An 18818-nucleotide genomic window follows, 5' to 3' on the forward strand; every position below is an offset into this window, starting at 1 on the left:
CATTCATTGCATTTGGTGAATACATTTTGGAGCACTGCTGCACCACATGCATAGTGGTTTACATTGTAGTTTACAGTCTCCCCCAGTCCACCACTCTGCTTTTGAAGTGGCTTTGGTTCAGCTCCCAAATCTCAATTGCTTGCCGCAGTCTCCTATGAGAATACTCAGAAGGTGTCTTCTTAAACAACAAACCTATTTTTAGTGGTGGAGTCGCACTTACTAGCTGTGTCTGCATGGGACTGATAACCAGTCGCTGTCTTTGAAGAAGTCCTAACGTTTCCTTGTATACCCTCCCTATGTGTGTAGCAGTGGCTCTGTTTTCACATTCAGTAGTCTGTATTGCTTATCACCTTTAGTTCTAATGTTAACAACAGCTCCACATTCACCACCACTGTAATCATCAAAAGATTCTCCAATAAGGCACAGCAGTGTCTCTAGCCAAAAGTGAGAGAGATCACTTTACTCTGCTGTCTGTTCAATGTAATTAGCCATTATCCTCCTCATTTGTTTTTGTTTTGTTTTTTTTCATCTTCCCACATAGGCTAATGCCATCCTTAAAATGTGAGTAGTCACAGTCTAGTAATTAAATTACTAGACAACTGGATATGGTTGTACAGAGCCTAAAAGTCTTCAATAGTATCAAATTTAGAGATAAGTCGAAGGTTTGCTTGCCAAGTTTCACTTTTATCATTTTTAAAAAGTCAAAGCACCCATCTGTTCTGTAGTGTATGTTTAATATAGTGCTCTGAGTTAGCAACCTCCTGATTAGATTCTGTTTTCTTCTATAGATGGGGATTAAGAGTAGGAATGGTTTCTGGTTCCACAGTCACCATCTGAAATCAATTTGATCTGTCATCATTTGTCTCCTCAATTATGACAACTGTTTGCACTCTGCCCTCTGTAGAGCAAGAAGAATGTTCTTTAGGTACTGGGAATTGAACCAGGGACCTCATACAGGTGAAGTAGGAGCTCAACCACTGAGCTACACCCGCTCCCCAAGCAGAATGTTCTTTTTTTTTTTTAAGATTTATTTATTTATTTATTTCTCTCCCCTTAGAATGTTATTAATCAAATTGTATCAATCTTCTACTCTTCTTGCTTAGCCTTTATGAAGCAAAAGCAAAGCTTCTGATGGTTTTCCATCTCATTTAATTCCTTACTGTGGCCTCCAAGACCCTGCAAATAGAGTGGGTCAAAGGATGTGGCCTTCTTCCAAAGGAATAGAATGTAATCTAGAAATGTGGTTGCCTGTCCAAAGACTACAACTCCCATCTTCCCATCCTCCCACACTATGTGTGGCATTGTGAACAAAATTCCACCTCTCTGGCCTAAAAGAAAATTGCTAGTCTTAGACTTCTTTCTTTCCTTTTCATGGAACAAAAAGGCCTGAAACCTAGCTTCAACCCCATAGCTTTGGCCCCTAGGGCGTGGCAGAGCAAAAGAATGGGAGAACAAGGAGTGCTAAAGGCTTTAGGTATAAGATTGATAAAGGGCTGGATATTAATCCGCCTCCAAGGTATCAACACAGAATATTTATTTGTCTCAAGGGGAAAAGCCCTGCCAACCTTGAGCCCTCACTCTGAACGGCTGTATGAGAGAAAAATAAATTTGTTTTTTTACTTGAAGACACTTCTTTTTGGTACCTCTTCATTACAGCATCTTAGCCTGTATGTATCATAGCCTCTATCCTAACTAGTACAAAAAATCTGAACTTTTTAAGAATCCTAATTTGTATTGCCCAGTTACTTAGCAGAAAACCTAAAATCATGTGGTCAGTGGTATACATGATTACAGTTTTGTCCACATGAGGCTTATTTCTTTTAAGCAAAATCTACTAATTAGATAAAGGAAAAGAAGTTCATATTCTCTTTTTTACTATTAGAAGCTGAACATGATTCATATTTATTATTCATTGGTATTCTATCTTTTGAGAATTGTTTGTTCACGTTTCTTTACATTTTGGGGGATTTTTTTGTATTTTTCTTATCCATTCTGTTGAACTTCATTGTTTGCCCTTCAAAGTATTTTTGTGAAACATTTTGAAATGTTTTTTTATCATCAAATTTGTAATTTTTCTATTATAATGTCCAGCTTTTTTGGACCCTAAATACTGTACCTCACTGAAAAGAACCAGGGCTTTTGGGGAATAGGGCTGATTTCAGGTCTGAGGCAGAAACTGTAAAAGGTGAGCCTAGGAAATTTTCTTATGCCAGAAAGCAAGGAAACTGTCAAAGAGCATTGAGGTCATGTCGAAAGGACACAACAGTCAACTTGAGGAGGGTCAACGTCAACAGAGCATCTGTTCTAGTTCCTTTGACTGTAGAAAAAGCTCTGCTGAATTTAGCTGCTTAAAACAACAATGACATTTATTTGCCTAACAAGTCTGCAGTCTGGGCAGAGCTCAGAGGGTCAGCTGGTTTCTACTCCACTCAGCATCATCTCAGCACCCTAAGGTATAGGATCTTCTGAGGTCTCAGCTATGTATCCAGTATCCGAATTCAAAAAGCTAAGGGACAGAACAACTGAGGTTCCTTAGTCATCTCTCTAGATCTCTGTATTATCTTTCCATATGCTCTCTCCAACACGGTGGCTGGACTTCTCCAAAAGTGTGTGTCCCGAAAGTGCAGGCAGAACCTGTACCACCTTTTATAACCTAAGGTCAGAAGTCATGCAACAACTCTTGTGACCAAGATTCATTCTTGATGGAGAAGTACCAACATTACATTGTAAGAAGAGTATGTGGGGTGGCATATATTGGTATAGCCACCTTTGTAAAATACAATCTGCCACAATATCAAAGAGAATATTTGCTCTAATTGATTGAAGCACTTGAATATATAAAAATCCTAGTGATACTCAACAGAGGAAAAACATTGCTACTAATGAGGTGACTACTATACCAATACCTTACTTAAAAATTGGTAAAGAGACAGATTTAAGTATTGATTTTTTTTCTTTTTTTTCCATATGTAACTGTATTTCAGAGTAACAAATAGCCTCAGTTAACAAAAGGAAGTTCTTTGTGGTGGCTTGGAGCTATGTATCCCAGAAAAACATGTTCTGAAATTTAATCCATTCCTGCAGATATGAACTTTTCTAAATATGACTTTTTGATGAAGTTACATCAGTTAAGGTGTGGCCCAAATGAATCAGGATGGCTCTTAATCCTGCTACTGGAGGCTTGAGAGAGAAGCCACAGGGAGCAGCCAGAAGCTGGAAGTCAACAGATGTGCATTGCCATGGGATGGAAAAATCATGGAACCCCAAAGATTGCCAGCCCATAGGAAGATACCAACCCCAGGAGGAAGCAGCCTTCTGGCTTCAGAAACTCTGAACCAGTAAACTCCTGTTGCTAAGCTAACCCCCTTGTATGGTGTTTGTTTTAGCAGCTGGGAAACTAAAACCCCGTTCAACTAAAACAGTCTTTAGTTAATGAATGCAAAAGAATTGACAGAATTAGAAAAATCATCATTTTGCAACCTGTAATGAAATGATTGATTGAGACAAGAATCAGCAATGAGTGTTAAAAGCTTTAGCTATAAAATTGATAAAGGACTAGCTATTAATCTGCCTCCAAGGTATAAATACAGCATATTTATTTGTCTCAAGGGGGAAAGTCATAACTTTACAATGCAAACCTGGCTATTTCCACATTTACCATTAATCCAGTAATTGATCTTAACATCATATAAAGTAAAACAACTAGGTATTATGTGACTCCTGATATGCTTCAATAAAATGTTCACAGCATCGGCCATGAAATATTCTTGAAAATACTGTTTTACCAGAATTAAGTCACACTTTTAGATAGAAATTTCCATGTACAGGAATGACAATGGATAGGTAAATAAAATAAATTGAAGGAAACAGTCATACAAACCCAAAATGTGGGACTTCTACCAGAAAACTGGCCCAGTCTCTTCAACAAGTGAATGTCACAGAAAAAAAGAAAAAAGAGAGAGGAAAGAACTCTTATGGGTTAACAGAAAAATAAGAGCCCGAACAGCCAAGTGGTAAAAGCCATGCAGGTCCTTGATTGGATACTGGTTTGAGAAAATTGGCAGAAAAAGACACCTAGCGGGGAAGCAGACTTGGCCCATTGGTTAGGTCATCTGTCATCCGGTTACTACATGGGAGGTTCGCAGTTCAAACCCCGGGCCTCCTTGACCCGTGTGGAGCTGGCCCATGCACAGTGCTGATGTGCGCAAGGAGTGCCCTGCCACTCAGGGGTGTCCCCCGTGTAGGGGAGCCCCACGCGCAAGGAGTGCGCCCCATAAGGAGAGCCATCCAGTGCGAAAGAAAGTGCAGCCTGCCCAGGAATGGTGTCACACACACGGAGAGCTGACACAACAAGATGACACAACAAAAAGAAACACAGATTCCTGTGCTGCTGACAACAACAGAAGTGGACAAAGAAAAACAGGCAGCAAACAGACACAGAGAACAGACAACTGGGGCAGGTCGGGGAAGGGGAGAGAAATAAATAAATCTTAAAAAAAAAAAAAAGATACCTAGGGAAAAATTGAAGAAATCTGAATGTGTAGTGAGTATTAGAAGATTTCAGGTAATTATTGTTAATTTGTTAAATGTGATAATGATAATAGTATTGTGTTTAGTTAGGAAAAATATCCTTATTTTAGAGATACATACTAAAGAATGTAGGAGTGAAATGACATATCTGTAATTATTTCCAAATGCTTAAAAAGAAAAGTAAATATGGCAAAATGTTAATGATTGTAAACTTAGGTGATAAATATATATGGGAGGCATTCAGCATACTATTCTTTATATTTATTTTTATATTTAAAATGTTCATAGCATAAAATAATAAAAGAGAAATTCTCCCCAAATCCAGGGAGTTTCTAATTACTCACTTTTGCTTTTTCTAATTTTTATGGCTTGATACTTTAAAATATTTATCTAAATTACCTGGGCATTTTTTAGAGTATACTGGTTTTCACTGGACAAACCAATTGACCCTGGATATTTTATTAATAACCTCTCCCTCCCTCCCCAATAGTTTTGCCCCTTGTCTTTTATTAAACTATTGATACATTAAGATTTATTTCTTAATATATTAAGATTTATTTCTGAGACTATTCCATTGATTTGTCTGTACCAATTTGTTTTAATTACAATAGTTTATGTAATAAAGAGTCACCTGACCATCATTACTTCTCTTTTTCAATTTTAAAGCTATTATTACCATTTTTTCAGATAATTTTTAAAATTATTTCCACTGTCTCCACTCCCTCTAAAAAATCTTTTTTTTCCCATTGGTTTCTTTACTAAAATTGAATTGGGAAGAATTATCATCTCTACAATATCAACATTTAATACTGAATCCCATTTAAATTTTAAAACCTCTGAGTTTTATTTCTTTCTTCCTTAGTCATAATTTGTTTTCCTCAAATTATCCTACTCTACTGGCTTTAGTTCTGCTCTATGGAGCTACACAAAATTATGTATTCCCATTTCCTCCTAACTAAAGAAAACAATTATGTTCCCAGTTCATTCAGCCATTTTCTACTTGACATGATTTTCATTCTCTTCATCCTCCTCACCCACTTCCAGATAATGCTCCAGTTTGTCAGTTTGTCTGGAAATGTGGAACCCAGATCTGAGGACTGAAGACTCCAAATGTGTGTGGTCTGAGAAGTACAAAGCATAGTGGGATTGTTGTTTTTTTTTCTTTTATACTGGACATTCAGCTGTTATTAATATATTCTAGATTTGTATCCACTTTTCTTGGCAGTCCTTTACACTACTGGCTCATATTGAGCTTACAGTCAACTAAAATCATTAGAACTTTTTCATTGAATTGTTTTTAAAACAGACCTTCATTTTCTTGAAGATTTATTGCAGATGAATGCTGAGTCTATTTGTATATATGTAGTTATATCTACCCTTATATAATTTCATCTTTTCAGTATTGTTCCATCATTTCAGCCTAATTATAATTCCTAATTCTATTAAGCACAGTCATCTGCAAATTTAATAAACTTGTCTTCCTTTGACCTCATACAAAAAGTCTGGCAAAGAGCAAGGGACCAACTCCTGTAGCAAAAGAACCAAATGCTACTTTCTGGGAGATTGCCCAATGCCTGGATCTACAGCATTTCATTACCAATCTAGGATATCTGGAAAAAAGGACCACCTTCTCTTTGTAAATCCAAACTGATTCCTTGTGATTACTTCTTCCCAGTCTGAGTGTTCACAAGCCACCTATTTTAACATTTGTTCTAAATTTTGCTGACCACCAATGTCAAACCCAATTGTATATCAGATTCCAAAGATTTTTCCCTTTCTAAAAATATGGAGGAAATTTGCCCTTCACCCAGAACTTCTGCCATTCCCCAGTTCTCCTCAAAGAGTGATTGTGAATTACATCTGCACACATTTCCATTGCTCTGATATATCATTTTTTAATGCCTAGGAATGAACTTGTTATGGTATCTGAATGCATTTCTATGAAGTTATGTGCATACATGTTTGTCTCCTCTAACAGATTTAAGTTCCTTAGGATAATACAGAGTCAAATTCAGTGCAACTCAATCTACGTTTTTGAGGTTCGGGTGTTGACAGCAAGACTTCTACAGGTATAACAACAGGAGCAGAGGTGTGACACATCAGAGAATGTGCAGGGACTAGAAATGTTTCTGCCCTGCTGGACTGAGGGCATGGAGTGGCGGGAAATGAGAATGGAGAGGCGGATAAAGATCAGCTTATCACAGGGAGCCAAGTTTTCGTTTCCTTGGCTGCTCAAGTAACTGCCATACAATGGTTTGGCTTAAATAATAGGAATTATTTGCTCATGGTTTTGAGGCTAAAAGAAAGTCCAAATCAAGGCATCATCAAGGCAATGCTTTCTTCTCAAAGACTGTTGGTGTTCTGGGGCTGGCTGCCAGCAATCCTTGGTCCTTCACTTGTCACATGGCAAAACACATAACAGCATCTCCTAGTCTCTCCCTTTTCTTTAGGGTCCATTAATGTTCAACTTCTGGATACTCCCTCTATGGCTTTTTCTCTGAATAGCATTCTCTTGTAAAAGACTACAATAATAGAATTAATAGCCATTATGGGCCACACCATAACTGAGGTAACCTCATCAAAAGGTCCTACTTTCAATGGTTCACACCTTCAGGAATGTATTAAGTTTAAGGACATCTTTTTCTAGGGTACATGTAGCTCCCATCCACCACAATCCCCAAGAGTCTTGTTTTGTTTGCCCTGGGCAATTTTACAAAACAAAGATACAAAGATCAGAATACCTTTAGATAGTCAGGGCACACCCTATCTACTTTGTCACACCCCTTACATCCTTATTGTCTCATTTCATCACTAGAATATTAGCCCCTGGAGCACTAGGCCTTTGTCTGGCTTGTTTCTTATGGTTTCTTCAGTGACTGGTACATAGGAGGCATCAAAAAAGATTTGATGATTGCCTTGTTGGCCTGGCCCACTTCACTGGTTCACATTACCTGGTACAAAGGTAGACAACAAACAGTAGGAGCTGCTACAAATGCCTTCTGGCTTCCCATTTCCCCATAAAAATGTATGGGCACATATGTGGCTTAAGCTGTTGAGCACCTGCCTCCCAAACGGGAGGTTCTGGTTTCAGTTTCTGGTGCGTCCTGGAGAAACAACAACAAAACAACAAGCAAAACAAATGAGAAAACTAAGTTGGGGAAGCTGATGTGACTCAGGGGTTGCGCCCTGACTTCCCACATATGAGGTTCCTGGGTCCTGGGCCACTGATACCTCAAAAAAAATTAAAAATAAAGTATAAATATGAAGCTGAATTGTCAAATTTTCATTATTTGAAGAAATCTGTGCTCCCCTAGCACCTGCTTCTCATTGAAAATCCTCACGGTACAAGTATAACTATTATTTCCCTCAATTTTTGAAACCTGCTTTTCCTGCTAACTGTGATCTGACTAAGCCCAGCCCCATCTTCCTTGCCATTTTACATTCAGAGATGACAAGATCATGGCCTCTTTCAGTGCCAGTCACTTCCACATCTCTACCCTCTTCTTATTGGTAACATTTTCCCAATTGCTTCCTCACCATTCCAAGAAGGGATTTCTGTCAGCAAAGCTTGTTGAGTATTCAACAGATGCTTCACTTTCAGCAAAATGAAACTACCATAAGCTACACCTACCAATCTCTGTGCCTTTGTTGTAATTTATATTTGGAAAATATTGACCATGTCCTCTAACTGATCTTGCATTCTATAGCAAGCCCCCTCATTGATATTTTATTTTTCTCTCCTATTATTCACATAAAACGCTCATCAGCAAACTTCCGATCTCCAATTCCTGGATTCTTGCCTAAGTATAGAATTCCTTGAAATGCAGTGCTTTTGCCACCACATTCCTCTCCTGACACATGCTCATACAAATATACACACAAAATGATACCACCAGAGCCGATTCTTTTGAGCAAAGTATCATTTTAAAAACTGCAAGATTTGTCATATGTTGATAATTTTAGAATCTATGCAATGGGTTTATGGGTCTTTATTATACTGTTCTCTCTGCTTTTTTAACATATTTAGAGATTTCCATAATAAAAATACTTTTAAAAATAATTTTCAAAATAATCATGGCATTTATGCACCAAACATCCATTTTTTATCAAGCATTATGCTGAATAATATTACAGAGATGACAAACAATGAAAAATATGTTTTAGTTATCTCAAAAAATTATGCCAAATTATAATCATAGTTGTACCAAGTATAATTACACTAAAAATTACTAGTCGTTTATCTGAAATTCAAATTTAATTGGGATCTGGCAACCATATCTCTGTCCTTAGTAAACATATAAAGCAGTAGAGGAAAACACCTGTTGACAAGTAAGCATAATTAAATGTTTGTTTAAAGATTTATTTATTTATTTATTTCTCTCCCCTCCCCCCCCTGCCCCCGCCCCAGTTGTCTGTTCTCTGTGTCTATTTGCTGCATGTTTTCCTTTGTCCGCTTCTGTTGCTGTCAGCAGCATGGAAATCTGTGTTTCTTCTTATTGCGTCATCTTGTTGTGTCAGCTCTCGTGTGTGCGGCACCATTCCTGGGCAGGCTGCACTTTCTTTCGTGCTGGGTGGCTCTCCTTACAGGGCGCACTCCCTGCGCATTGGGCTCCCTACACAGGGGGCACCCCTGTGTGGCAAGGCACTCTTTGCACACATCAGCACTGAGAATGGGCCGGCTGCACATGGGTCAAGGAGGCTCGGGGTTTGAACTGCAGACCTCCCATGTGGTAGACCAACGCCCTAACCACTGGACCAAGTCCACTTCCCTAATTAAATGTTATGTGTTAGTTTCCTGTGGCTGCTATAACAAATAACACAAACTTGGTGGCTGAAAACAACAGAAATTTGTTCTCTCATAGTTCCAGAAACAAGAAGTCCAAAATCAGTATCACTAGGCTGAAATCAAGGTGTCAGCAAGACTGTGCTCCTTCTGGAGATTCTAGAGGACAATTGTTCCTTGGCTTCTAGCTTCTGGTGGCTCCTAGTATTCCTTGGCTTATGGCCACATCACTCCTATCTTCAAAACCAGCATCTTCACATCTCCATCTGTTCTATCTTCACATCTCCTTCTCTTTGGTGTCTGTGTCAAATTCACTTCCTCCTGTCTCTTATAAAGACATTCCTGATGGCATTTAGGGTCCGCCCAGATAATCATCCCATCTCAAGATCCTTAACTTAATCTCATCTATAAAGATCCTTTTTCCAAATAATAACACATTTACAGATGCTAGGAATTAGAACCTGATGTCTTTGGGGGCCCTAATTCAGACTATTAAAATAGTCTGAATTAGGAGCCATCATAGACAACCACAGAGAAATAGTGGCAAAAGAGAGAAAGAGCTGTCAGGTCAACTTGAAAGGAGGTGGAGAAGAGGTAAGGTCAAGAAAGCCTTCCTAAATCAATGGTGTCAGAGTATAAGTTACTAAAGCAGTGGTGATAGTTACACCCAGTAGTCAGATCCCAACTATACATCATCACTACAACCTATCAGTAAGAGCCAGTTGGACACAAGTTTTGCTAATAGGTGTTCTATGAGGAGGTTACAGTACATATCTCAATAATTTATTTGTAATTCCTTCTTTAAGTTTCACTGAGAGCTGGAAAATGTGCATACTAAAAATTTCTTCACTTATACAGCTCCGAAAATTCTAACTCTTCTATCAGAATAGCTGTGATTACAGTAACATGACTATGAATTTTTTTAAGGTATTGTTTTAGTCAACCAAAGGGGTCCTGATGCAAAGTACCAGAAATCTGTTGACTTTTATAAAGGGTATTTATTTGGGGTAGAAGCTTACAGTTACAAGGCCCTAAAGAGCCCAACTCAAGATACCATAGAGGTACTTACTTCCTCACCCAATGTCTGTTGCCATGTGTTGATGCAAGATGGTAGGCAATGTCTATGAGGGTTCAGCCTTCCTCTTTTCCCTTAAGGTTCTGGTATCCCAGCTTCTTCCTATCTCAGCATAGGCGGGCATAGAGCTCATCTCTCTTCCTCTGGGGCTCATTTCTTTCTGGGCTCAGCTGCTGTTTTCTTCACAAGATCAGCAGTATACTATCCAACTCTTCCCTCTTCCTGGGGCTGCAGGATCCTTTGTGTATCTTTTCTACATATCTACTTCTCCGTGAGAGTCTTGAGGTGGGGACTCAATGCTGAGTCTACTCTGGTGATATGGTTGAATCCAAGTCCTAATCTTTTTTTTTTAAGATTTATTTTATTTATTAATTTCTCCCCATGCCCTTGTTGTTTGCATTTGCTGTGTCTGTTTGTTGTGAGCTGGTCTTTTTAGGAGGCACTGGGAACCAAACCCAGGACCTCTGACGTGTGAGGGAGGCACCTAATTGCTTGGGTCACCTCTACTCCCAAAGCCCTAATCTTAACATAATTTAATCAGATGTCTCAGCTGACTATAATATAATCAAGGAGTATCATGCCCAGAGAAACAGATCCATTTACAAACATAATCTCTCTTTTTGGAATTCATAAATAATATCAAACTGCTATAGGTACCAACATATTTCTTGCTTGATTTTTAGTAAACAAGAAATAATGCTTAATACGTAATAATTAAAAAGGCTTGCTACGGGTAGGTAAATAAGTAGCAATTGGATGACAAAAATTCTTTACATATGTTTCCTAATATACTGTTTGAGGAGGCAAGAAGGCAAAAAGTCTTTTCCCATGTTGTTTAGGGAACAACTCCCATCTCACTTCCAGTCATTTTTTTTTTCAATGCCTCCATTCCCTTTAAAACTTCCAAACCCTTAAATTATTTTTCACCAATCCCTTTTCAAATAATTTTAATTAATTTTCCATAAAAATAAAGTGCTTTAAGCAAAGAAGTTTTCTAAAAATATAAAATTATATAAAGTAATATTGGCCCTACTCCACCTAAACCCAATTTCCCCCATAAGCAAAACACACACTTTATAGTATATATCTCACAAGACTTTATCTATGTATATATAAACATTTTTTTAAAATAAATGAGAAGGAGCAGAACAATCATTCGTTGACAGAACGTGATAATCAAACCAATGCTACTGGGAAGTGGATGTGGCTCAACCAGCTGGACATCCACCTACCTCATGGGAGGTCCCATGTTCAGGTCCCAGTGTCTTTTAAAAGAAGACAAGCAGATGTCCGTACCCACCACAAGGACAGCTAAACACCACATCCACCACAATGAGAGCTAGAAGCTGCACTGCGCTGCAACAAGCAGAAGCCTAAACGAGCAGACACCACAGGCCAGCACACACCACACCCATGGGAAGCGGATGTGGCTCAGGCCGTTGGGCATTATCCTTCCATGTGGGAGGTCCCAGGTTCAGTTCCCAGTGCCTCCTGGAGAAGGTAAACAATAAGCAGACAGACAAAAAGAACCATCTGGGGTAAATGGGGATAAATTAAAAATAAGTAAAGTAAAAAAATTAAAAAATCTTTTTAAAAAAACTACACTACCTCTGCTTATTATGCTCCAAAGATGCAGCAAGTTCAATGCCCCTTTCTGTTGTACTGCTTGGATACAATCTCACAGGAAATATTGCTTATTCATAAATTTTTAAATCCATAGTGGCGTTCTAAAGGAGGAACTGGAGATAAGAGCAACAATTAAAACATCAACAACTCTTCTTAATCTCTCTACCTAAACTGTCTATTAAAAAAAAAAAACCTTCTCATAGACCCATAGGGACCTCATCTTCATATTTAAATTATCTAAAATTGAGCTTATCTTCCCCCAGGAAAACCTAATCCTCCTACTGTTTCCCACCTCATCCAGTGGCCCAAGTCAGAAACCAAGGAGTCACCCTTTCCCCTCTTCATATGGTCTAAAAGTTATCAAATCCCAGAAGAGAACACTCAAATTTATCCACTTCTTTCCATTCCTAGATTGCTTGCAAAAAACTCATGACTGGTCTACTAGACTTCTGTCTTACCCTATCCTTTCTTATTCTCTATTTTTCAAACACAGTTATCTTTCCCAAGCATAAATTTCATTATGACACACCCTTTCTCCAAGCTCTTTAATGGGTCTTGAGGAGGTTTACAACAGTCTATATGAGAAAGTCCCTGCTGATCTCCTAGGCTTTATCTCTAACCCTCATGCTCTCACAATCTATTTTTAAACCAAACTCGTGTTTTTTCAATTTCCAAAAAATGCATGATGACCCATGCTGGCACTTTGCACATGCTGTTTATGCTGACTAAAAGCAGTTTTCCGTTTCTTTACTTAGTCAATTCCTAGTCAATCTGCAGGTCTTAATTTAGATATGTTCCTCTAGGAAGCCTCCCCCTAATCCTCTTAGTCTAGGTTAGGGATCTCTTCTCTAAGATACCACAATATCCTTGCTTTCCCTGTCATTATCAATTATATTTGTCTGCTCATTTGTCTTTCACCACCCCTAAACCACAAGATCAATTCGTCTGTATACTATCAGTACCTAGCACAGTACTGAACACATATAGAATATCAATAAATAATTGTTAAATAAGTGGAATTGAATAGGTAGAAAGTGTAACATATATAGTCAGTACCAATGGACTGTACATTTATGTCTGGGAAAGCAGTTCAATGCATGGCTTGAGTATAATGAACAAAATGACAGCATAAGTTCTGACACCAGAGAGTCTGCAAATGCAAACAAAAAAGTCCCATCCAACTGCCCCATGGGATCTAAGCCCCCTCTCAAGTAGAGGTGGAGTGGGCATCACCATCACAGAATCCTTAGGATTGGGGAATGGGTGATGGACTAGAGTAGACTTACAGTTGTTCTACTGTAGACTTGCTGTGATCCTAGCAATGGAAGAACTTTTATCATGGATGTACAGGCAGTGGCCACTGGAGGGGAGGGAAAGGGAATATAGGTGTAATTTGGGGGCATTTTCAGGACTTGAAAATTATCCTGAATAACATTGCAATGACAGATACAGACCATTGTATATCTTGTAATTGCTTGCAAAAATATGCAGGAAAGAGTGTAAACTACAATGTAAACTATAATCATCGCTTAATGGCAATGCTCCAAGCTGTGTTCATCAATTGTGCAAATGTACCACACTGGGAAACAGACTTGGCCCAGTGATTAGGGCGTCCGTCTACCACATGGGAGGTCCGCGGTTCAAACCCCGGGCCTCCTTGACTCGTGTGGAGCTGGCCCATGCGCAGTGCTGATGTGCACAAGGAGTGCCGTGCCACGCAGTGCCACGCAGGGGTGTCCCCTGCATAGGGGAGCCCCACGCGCAAGGAGTGCACCCGTAAGGAGAGCCGCCCAGCGTGAAAGAAAGTGCAGCCTGCCCAAGAATGGCGCTGCACACACAGAGAGCTGACACAACAAGAGGACGCAACAAAAAGAAACACAGATTCCCGTGCCGCTAACAACAAAAGCGGACAAAGAAGAACACGCAGCAAATAGATGCAGAGAACAGACAACTGGAGTGGGGGGGGAGTGAAGGGGGGAGAAATAAATAAATAAAATCTTAAAAAAAAAGTGTGTTGTAATTCCCTATATTTACAGATTTTCCCCTTTCCAGATTATTATTGATTCCCAGGGTCAATCCATTATGAACAGAGAAGGTGCTTTGTATTATTGCAGACTTCTTGAATTTATCTAAGGCTGTGTTGTGGCACAACATGTCGTCCATCATGGAGAAAGATCCATGAGCACTTAAGAAGAATGAATAATGCAATGTTCTGTATGTATCTGTCAGGACCAACTTATGTATCATTTTGCTCAAGTTCTCTGTTTCCTTGTTGATCTTTTTTCTAGTTTTTCTCTCTATTGATGTGAATGGTATGTTGAAGTCCCCAACTGTTATTGTAAAGATGTTTATTTCTCCCTTCTGTTTTGCCAGAGTTTCCCTCATGTATCTTGGGGCACCTTGGTTAGGTGCATAGATACATATAACTGTTATTCCTTCCCAGTAGATTGTCCCTTTTATTAATATATAATGTCTGTATTACTCAGTCAAGGGGTACTGATGCAAAATACCAGAAATCTGTTGACTTTTATAAAAGGGTATATATTTGGGGTAGAAGCTTACAGTTACCAAGCCATAAAGCACAAGTTAGTTCCCTCACCAAAGTCTATTGACACATGTTGGAGCAAGACTGCTGCCAATGTCTGCAAGGGTTCAGGCTTCCTCTTTCTCTTAAGTCTCCGTGGTCCCCGCTTCTTCCAGTATGAACTGTAGGCTGGGATAAGTCTTGTCTCTCTGCCGGGGCTTCTTTCTCTCTGGGCTCAGCTGCTCTACTCTCTCCACAGGACCTCTGCCATGTCTAACAGAGCCTTCTCTGTTTCCTCACATATCTGCTTCTCTGTGTATTTACTTCCCAGGGCTCCAGCATTAAAAATTTCAACTAATTCCTCCACCCTGTAGTTTTCTCTGTCAGTCTCTGGTGAGAACTCAAAGTCCTGCTGAAGTGACACAATAAAAGCCATAATAATTATTTAATCAAGTAAGAGTGAAACCTCTGGATTTAATACAGTCATATATGCACAGAGGAACAGACCAGTTTACAAACACAACACAATATCTCTTTTTAGAATGCATAAACAATATCAAACTGCTACAATTACCTTCTGCATCTCTTACTACTTTTTTGCATTTAAAGTCTATTTGTCTGACAGCACTATAGCTACCCCTGCTCTCTTTTTGTTACTATTTACATGAAATATCTTTTTTCAACCTTTTACTTTCAGTCTATTTGCATCCTTGGTCTAAGGTGAGTCTCCTGCTGATAGCATATGGATGGCTCATGTTTTCTTAGCCTTCTGTCAGCCCATGTCTTTTTATTTTGAACAATTCAATTTTATTGATATATATTACAATTCATTTAAAGTGTGCAATCATTCAGGGGTAATCACTGGACATTGTAAATCCTCACAGGGCCCACTGGATGGAATGGGGGAGAGTATGGGCCATGATGTGGACCATTGACCATGAGGTGCAGAGGTGCCCAGAGATGTACTTACCAAATGCAATGGATGTGTCATGATGATGGGAGTGAATGTTGCTAGGTGGGGGAGTGGTGGGGTGGGGGTGGTGGGGTTGAATGGGTCCTCATATATTTTTTTTTAATGTAATATTTTTACAAAATCAATTAAAAAATAAATAAACTACACAGAAGTCCATTAGAAGGCTCTCTGGAGCCACTGGGCTTCTGTCTTCTCTTCTAAAAAAATAAAAAATAAAGTGTGCAATCAATGGTATTTAGTATAATCACAAAATTGTGAGTTCATCTTTTCAATCATTATTAGAGCATTTTCATTATTTGAATAATAATAATAAACAAAAAACAGACAAACAAGAAAATTCCTCACCTACTAAATTGTATTTTCCCTGTTGTACATAGCTGCTGTCTCTGGCTATTCTTGCACAATTATTTATTTGTTTATTAAGCAGTTTGAAGTTTTACCAAGATATATTCACATACCATATGCTCTATCCAAAGTGTTAATCACTGGTTTTTAGTATAATCAAAATGTTATATATCATCATCACAAAAATTTTAGAACAATTCCATTACTCCAAAAATAAAGACTTCACATCCCTTAGAATTCCTTCCTCAGACCTACATAACCATTAGTCTAATTTCATCTTTATGAATTGATTTATATTTTATATAGATGGAATACAATATGTAGTAGTTTGTGTCTGGTCTCCTTCACTTAGTATAATTTTTTTTGTCTGATAATAATATTTTGTACTATTAACTTATATTTCTTCAGCTTTAAAGAAAAACAGTCTTCTACATGCAATTCTAGCCATATTCATATGGCACATAAAATATTTATATTTCACATTATATATTCAGTTCATAATATGGCAATCATACAGTATTCATCCTTCTGTGTCTGTCTTGTTTCACGCGACATAATGTCCTCCAGGTTCATCCATGCTATCATATGTTTCACTACTTCATTTCTTCTTACCACTGCATAATATTTCATCATGTGTATACTCCACAATTTGTTTATCCATCCATCAGTTGATGGACACCCGGGTTGTTTCCAACACTTGGTTTTCGTGAAAATGCTGCTTTGAACATTGGTGTGCAGATGTCTATTTGTGTCAATACTCTCAGTTCTTCTGGGTGTATACCCAGCAATGATATTGCTGGGTCCCATGGCAAGTCTATATTCAGCTTCCTTAGGAACTACCAAAGAGTCCTCCACAGTGGCTGTGCCATTTTGCATTCCTACCAACAGTGAATGAGTGTTTCTAACTCTCCAAATCCTCTTCAACTCTTGTAGTTCTTTGTCTTTTTAATAGTGGCCAGTCTAATAGGTGTGAAATGATATCTCATTGTAGTTTTGATTTGCATTTCCCTAACCGCTAGTGACGTTGAACATTTTTTCCTATGTTTCTTCACCATTTGTATTTCTTCTTCGGACAGTTGTCTTTTCAAGTCTTTTACCCATTTTTTAATCAAATAGCTTGTCTTTTTATTGTTGAGCTGTATGATCTCCTTACATATCATGGATATTAAACCCTTAACAGATATATGATTGCCAAATATTTTCTTCCATTGAGTCAGCAGCCTTTTCACCATTCTGATGAAATCCTTCGAGGTGCAAAAGTGTTGAATTTTGAGGAGACCCCATTTATCTATTTTTTCTTTTGGTGCTCATGCTTCATACAGGTGTTCATGCTCATACAATTTCTTTATGTCCTTGGTTAAGGGAGGGGCAGGGAGAGAATGGGAGGAGAGGGATGGGAGGGACACAACAAACACACAACAAATGGAAACAACAAGAGGGTGGGGAGAAATAAATAAATAAAATTAATCTTTAAAAAAAAAGGAAAGAAATTACAACCTACCACAGGGTCTTAAAGATGTCTTCCTACATTTTCTTCTAGGAGTTTCTTGGTTGTCATTTTTAAATTTATGTCCTTGATCCATTTTGAATTAATTTTTGTTTAAGGTGTGAGACGGGGTGTTCTTTCTTTCTTTTGGATATGGGTATCCAGTTCTCCCAGAACCATTTGCTGAAAAGACTATTCTTAACCAGCTGGGTGGGCTTAGAAGCCTTGCTAAAACTCACCTGAACTGTAGATGTGAGGGTTGATTTCTGAGTTCTTAATTTGGATCCATTGGTCAGTCTGTCTTTATGTCAGGATTGTGCTGTTTTTACCACTGTAGCTAAGTAATATGTTTTAAATTCAAGAAGTGAGAGTCCTCCAACTTCATTCTTCTTTTTCAAGATATTTTTGTCTATTCAGGGCCCCTTATCCTTATAAATAAATTTCATTATTGGCTTTTCAATTTCAGCAAAAAAGGCTGCTGGGATTTTTATTGGGATTGCATTCAATCTGTAAACTAGTTTGAATAGACTTGACATTTTAATGATATTTAGTCTTCCATTCCAGACTACAGCATGTCCTTCCATTTATTTAAGTCGTCTTCAGTTTCTTTTGCAATGTTTTGTAGTTTCCTGAATACAGTTCTTTTATGTCCTTGGTTATGTTTATTCCTAAGTATTTGATTATTTTAGTTGCTACTATAAATGGAATTTTTTTTCTGATTTTTTCCCTCAGATTGCACATTGTATATAGAGACACCTTTGATTTTTGCATGTTAATCTTGTATCCCACCACTTTGCTGAACTCATCTATTAAGTCTAGTATTTTTTTGTGGATTTTTCAGAATTTTCTAGGTATAGGATCATGTCATCTGTGAAAAGTCAAAGTTTGGGAAGCAGCTTGGCCCAGTGGTTAGAGCGTCCATCTACCATAAGGGAGGTCCGTGGTTCAAACCCTGGGCCACCTTGACCCATGTGGTGATGGCCCATGCGCAGTGCTGATGCACGCAAGGAGTGCCATGCCATGCAGGGGTGTCCCCCACTTAGGGGAGCCCCATGCGCAAGGAGTGCACCCTGTAAGGAGAGCCACCCAGTGCGAAAGGAAGTGCAGCCTGCCCAAGAATGGTGCCACACACATGGAGAACTACTGCAACAAGATGACGCAATAAAAAGAAACACAGTTTCCCGTGCTGCTGACAACAACAGAAGCAGACAAAGAACATGCGGCAAATAGACACAGAGAATAGACCACTGGGGCTGGGGGTGGGGGGAGCGGGGGGCAGGGGAGAGAAAGAAAGAAAGAAATCTTTTTTTTTAAAGTGAAGGTTTTACTTCTTCCTTTCCTATCTGAGTGCCTTTTATTTCTTTGTCTAGTCTAATTACTCTAGCTAGCACTTCCAGCACAATACTAAATAATAATGGTAACAGTGGGCATCCTCGTCTTGTTCCTTATCTCAGTAGAAAAGCTTTCTGTCTTTCA

General features: G+C 38.6%; 1 pseudogene; it reads right to left on the bottom strand.

Annotated features, from left to right (window-relative positions):
- LOC101437446 (eukaryotic translation initiation factor 4E pseudogene) lies at nt 1-833 on the bottom strand (annotated as a pseudogene).
- Between the last annotated feature and the right edge of the window lie 17985 nt (nt 834-18818).

This window comes from Dasypus novemcinctus, chromosome 1 (assembly GCF_030445035.2).
Source record: "Dasypus novemcinctus isolate mDasNov1 chromosome 1, mDasNov1.1.hap2, whole genome shotgun sequence".
Classification (NCBI taxonomy): Eukaryota; Metazoa; Chordata; class Mammalia; order Cingulata; family Dasypodidae; genus Dasypus; species Dasypus novemcinctus.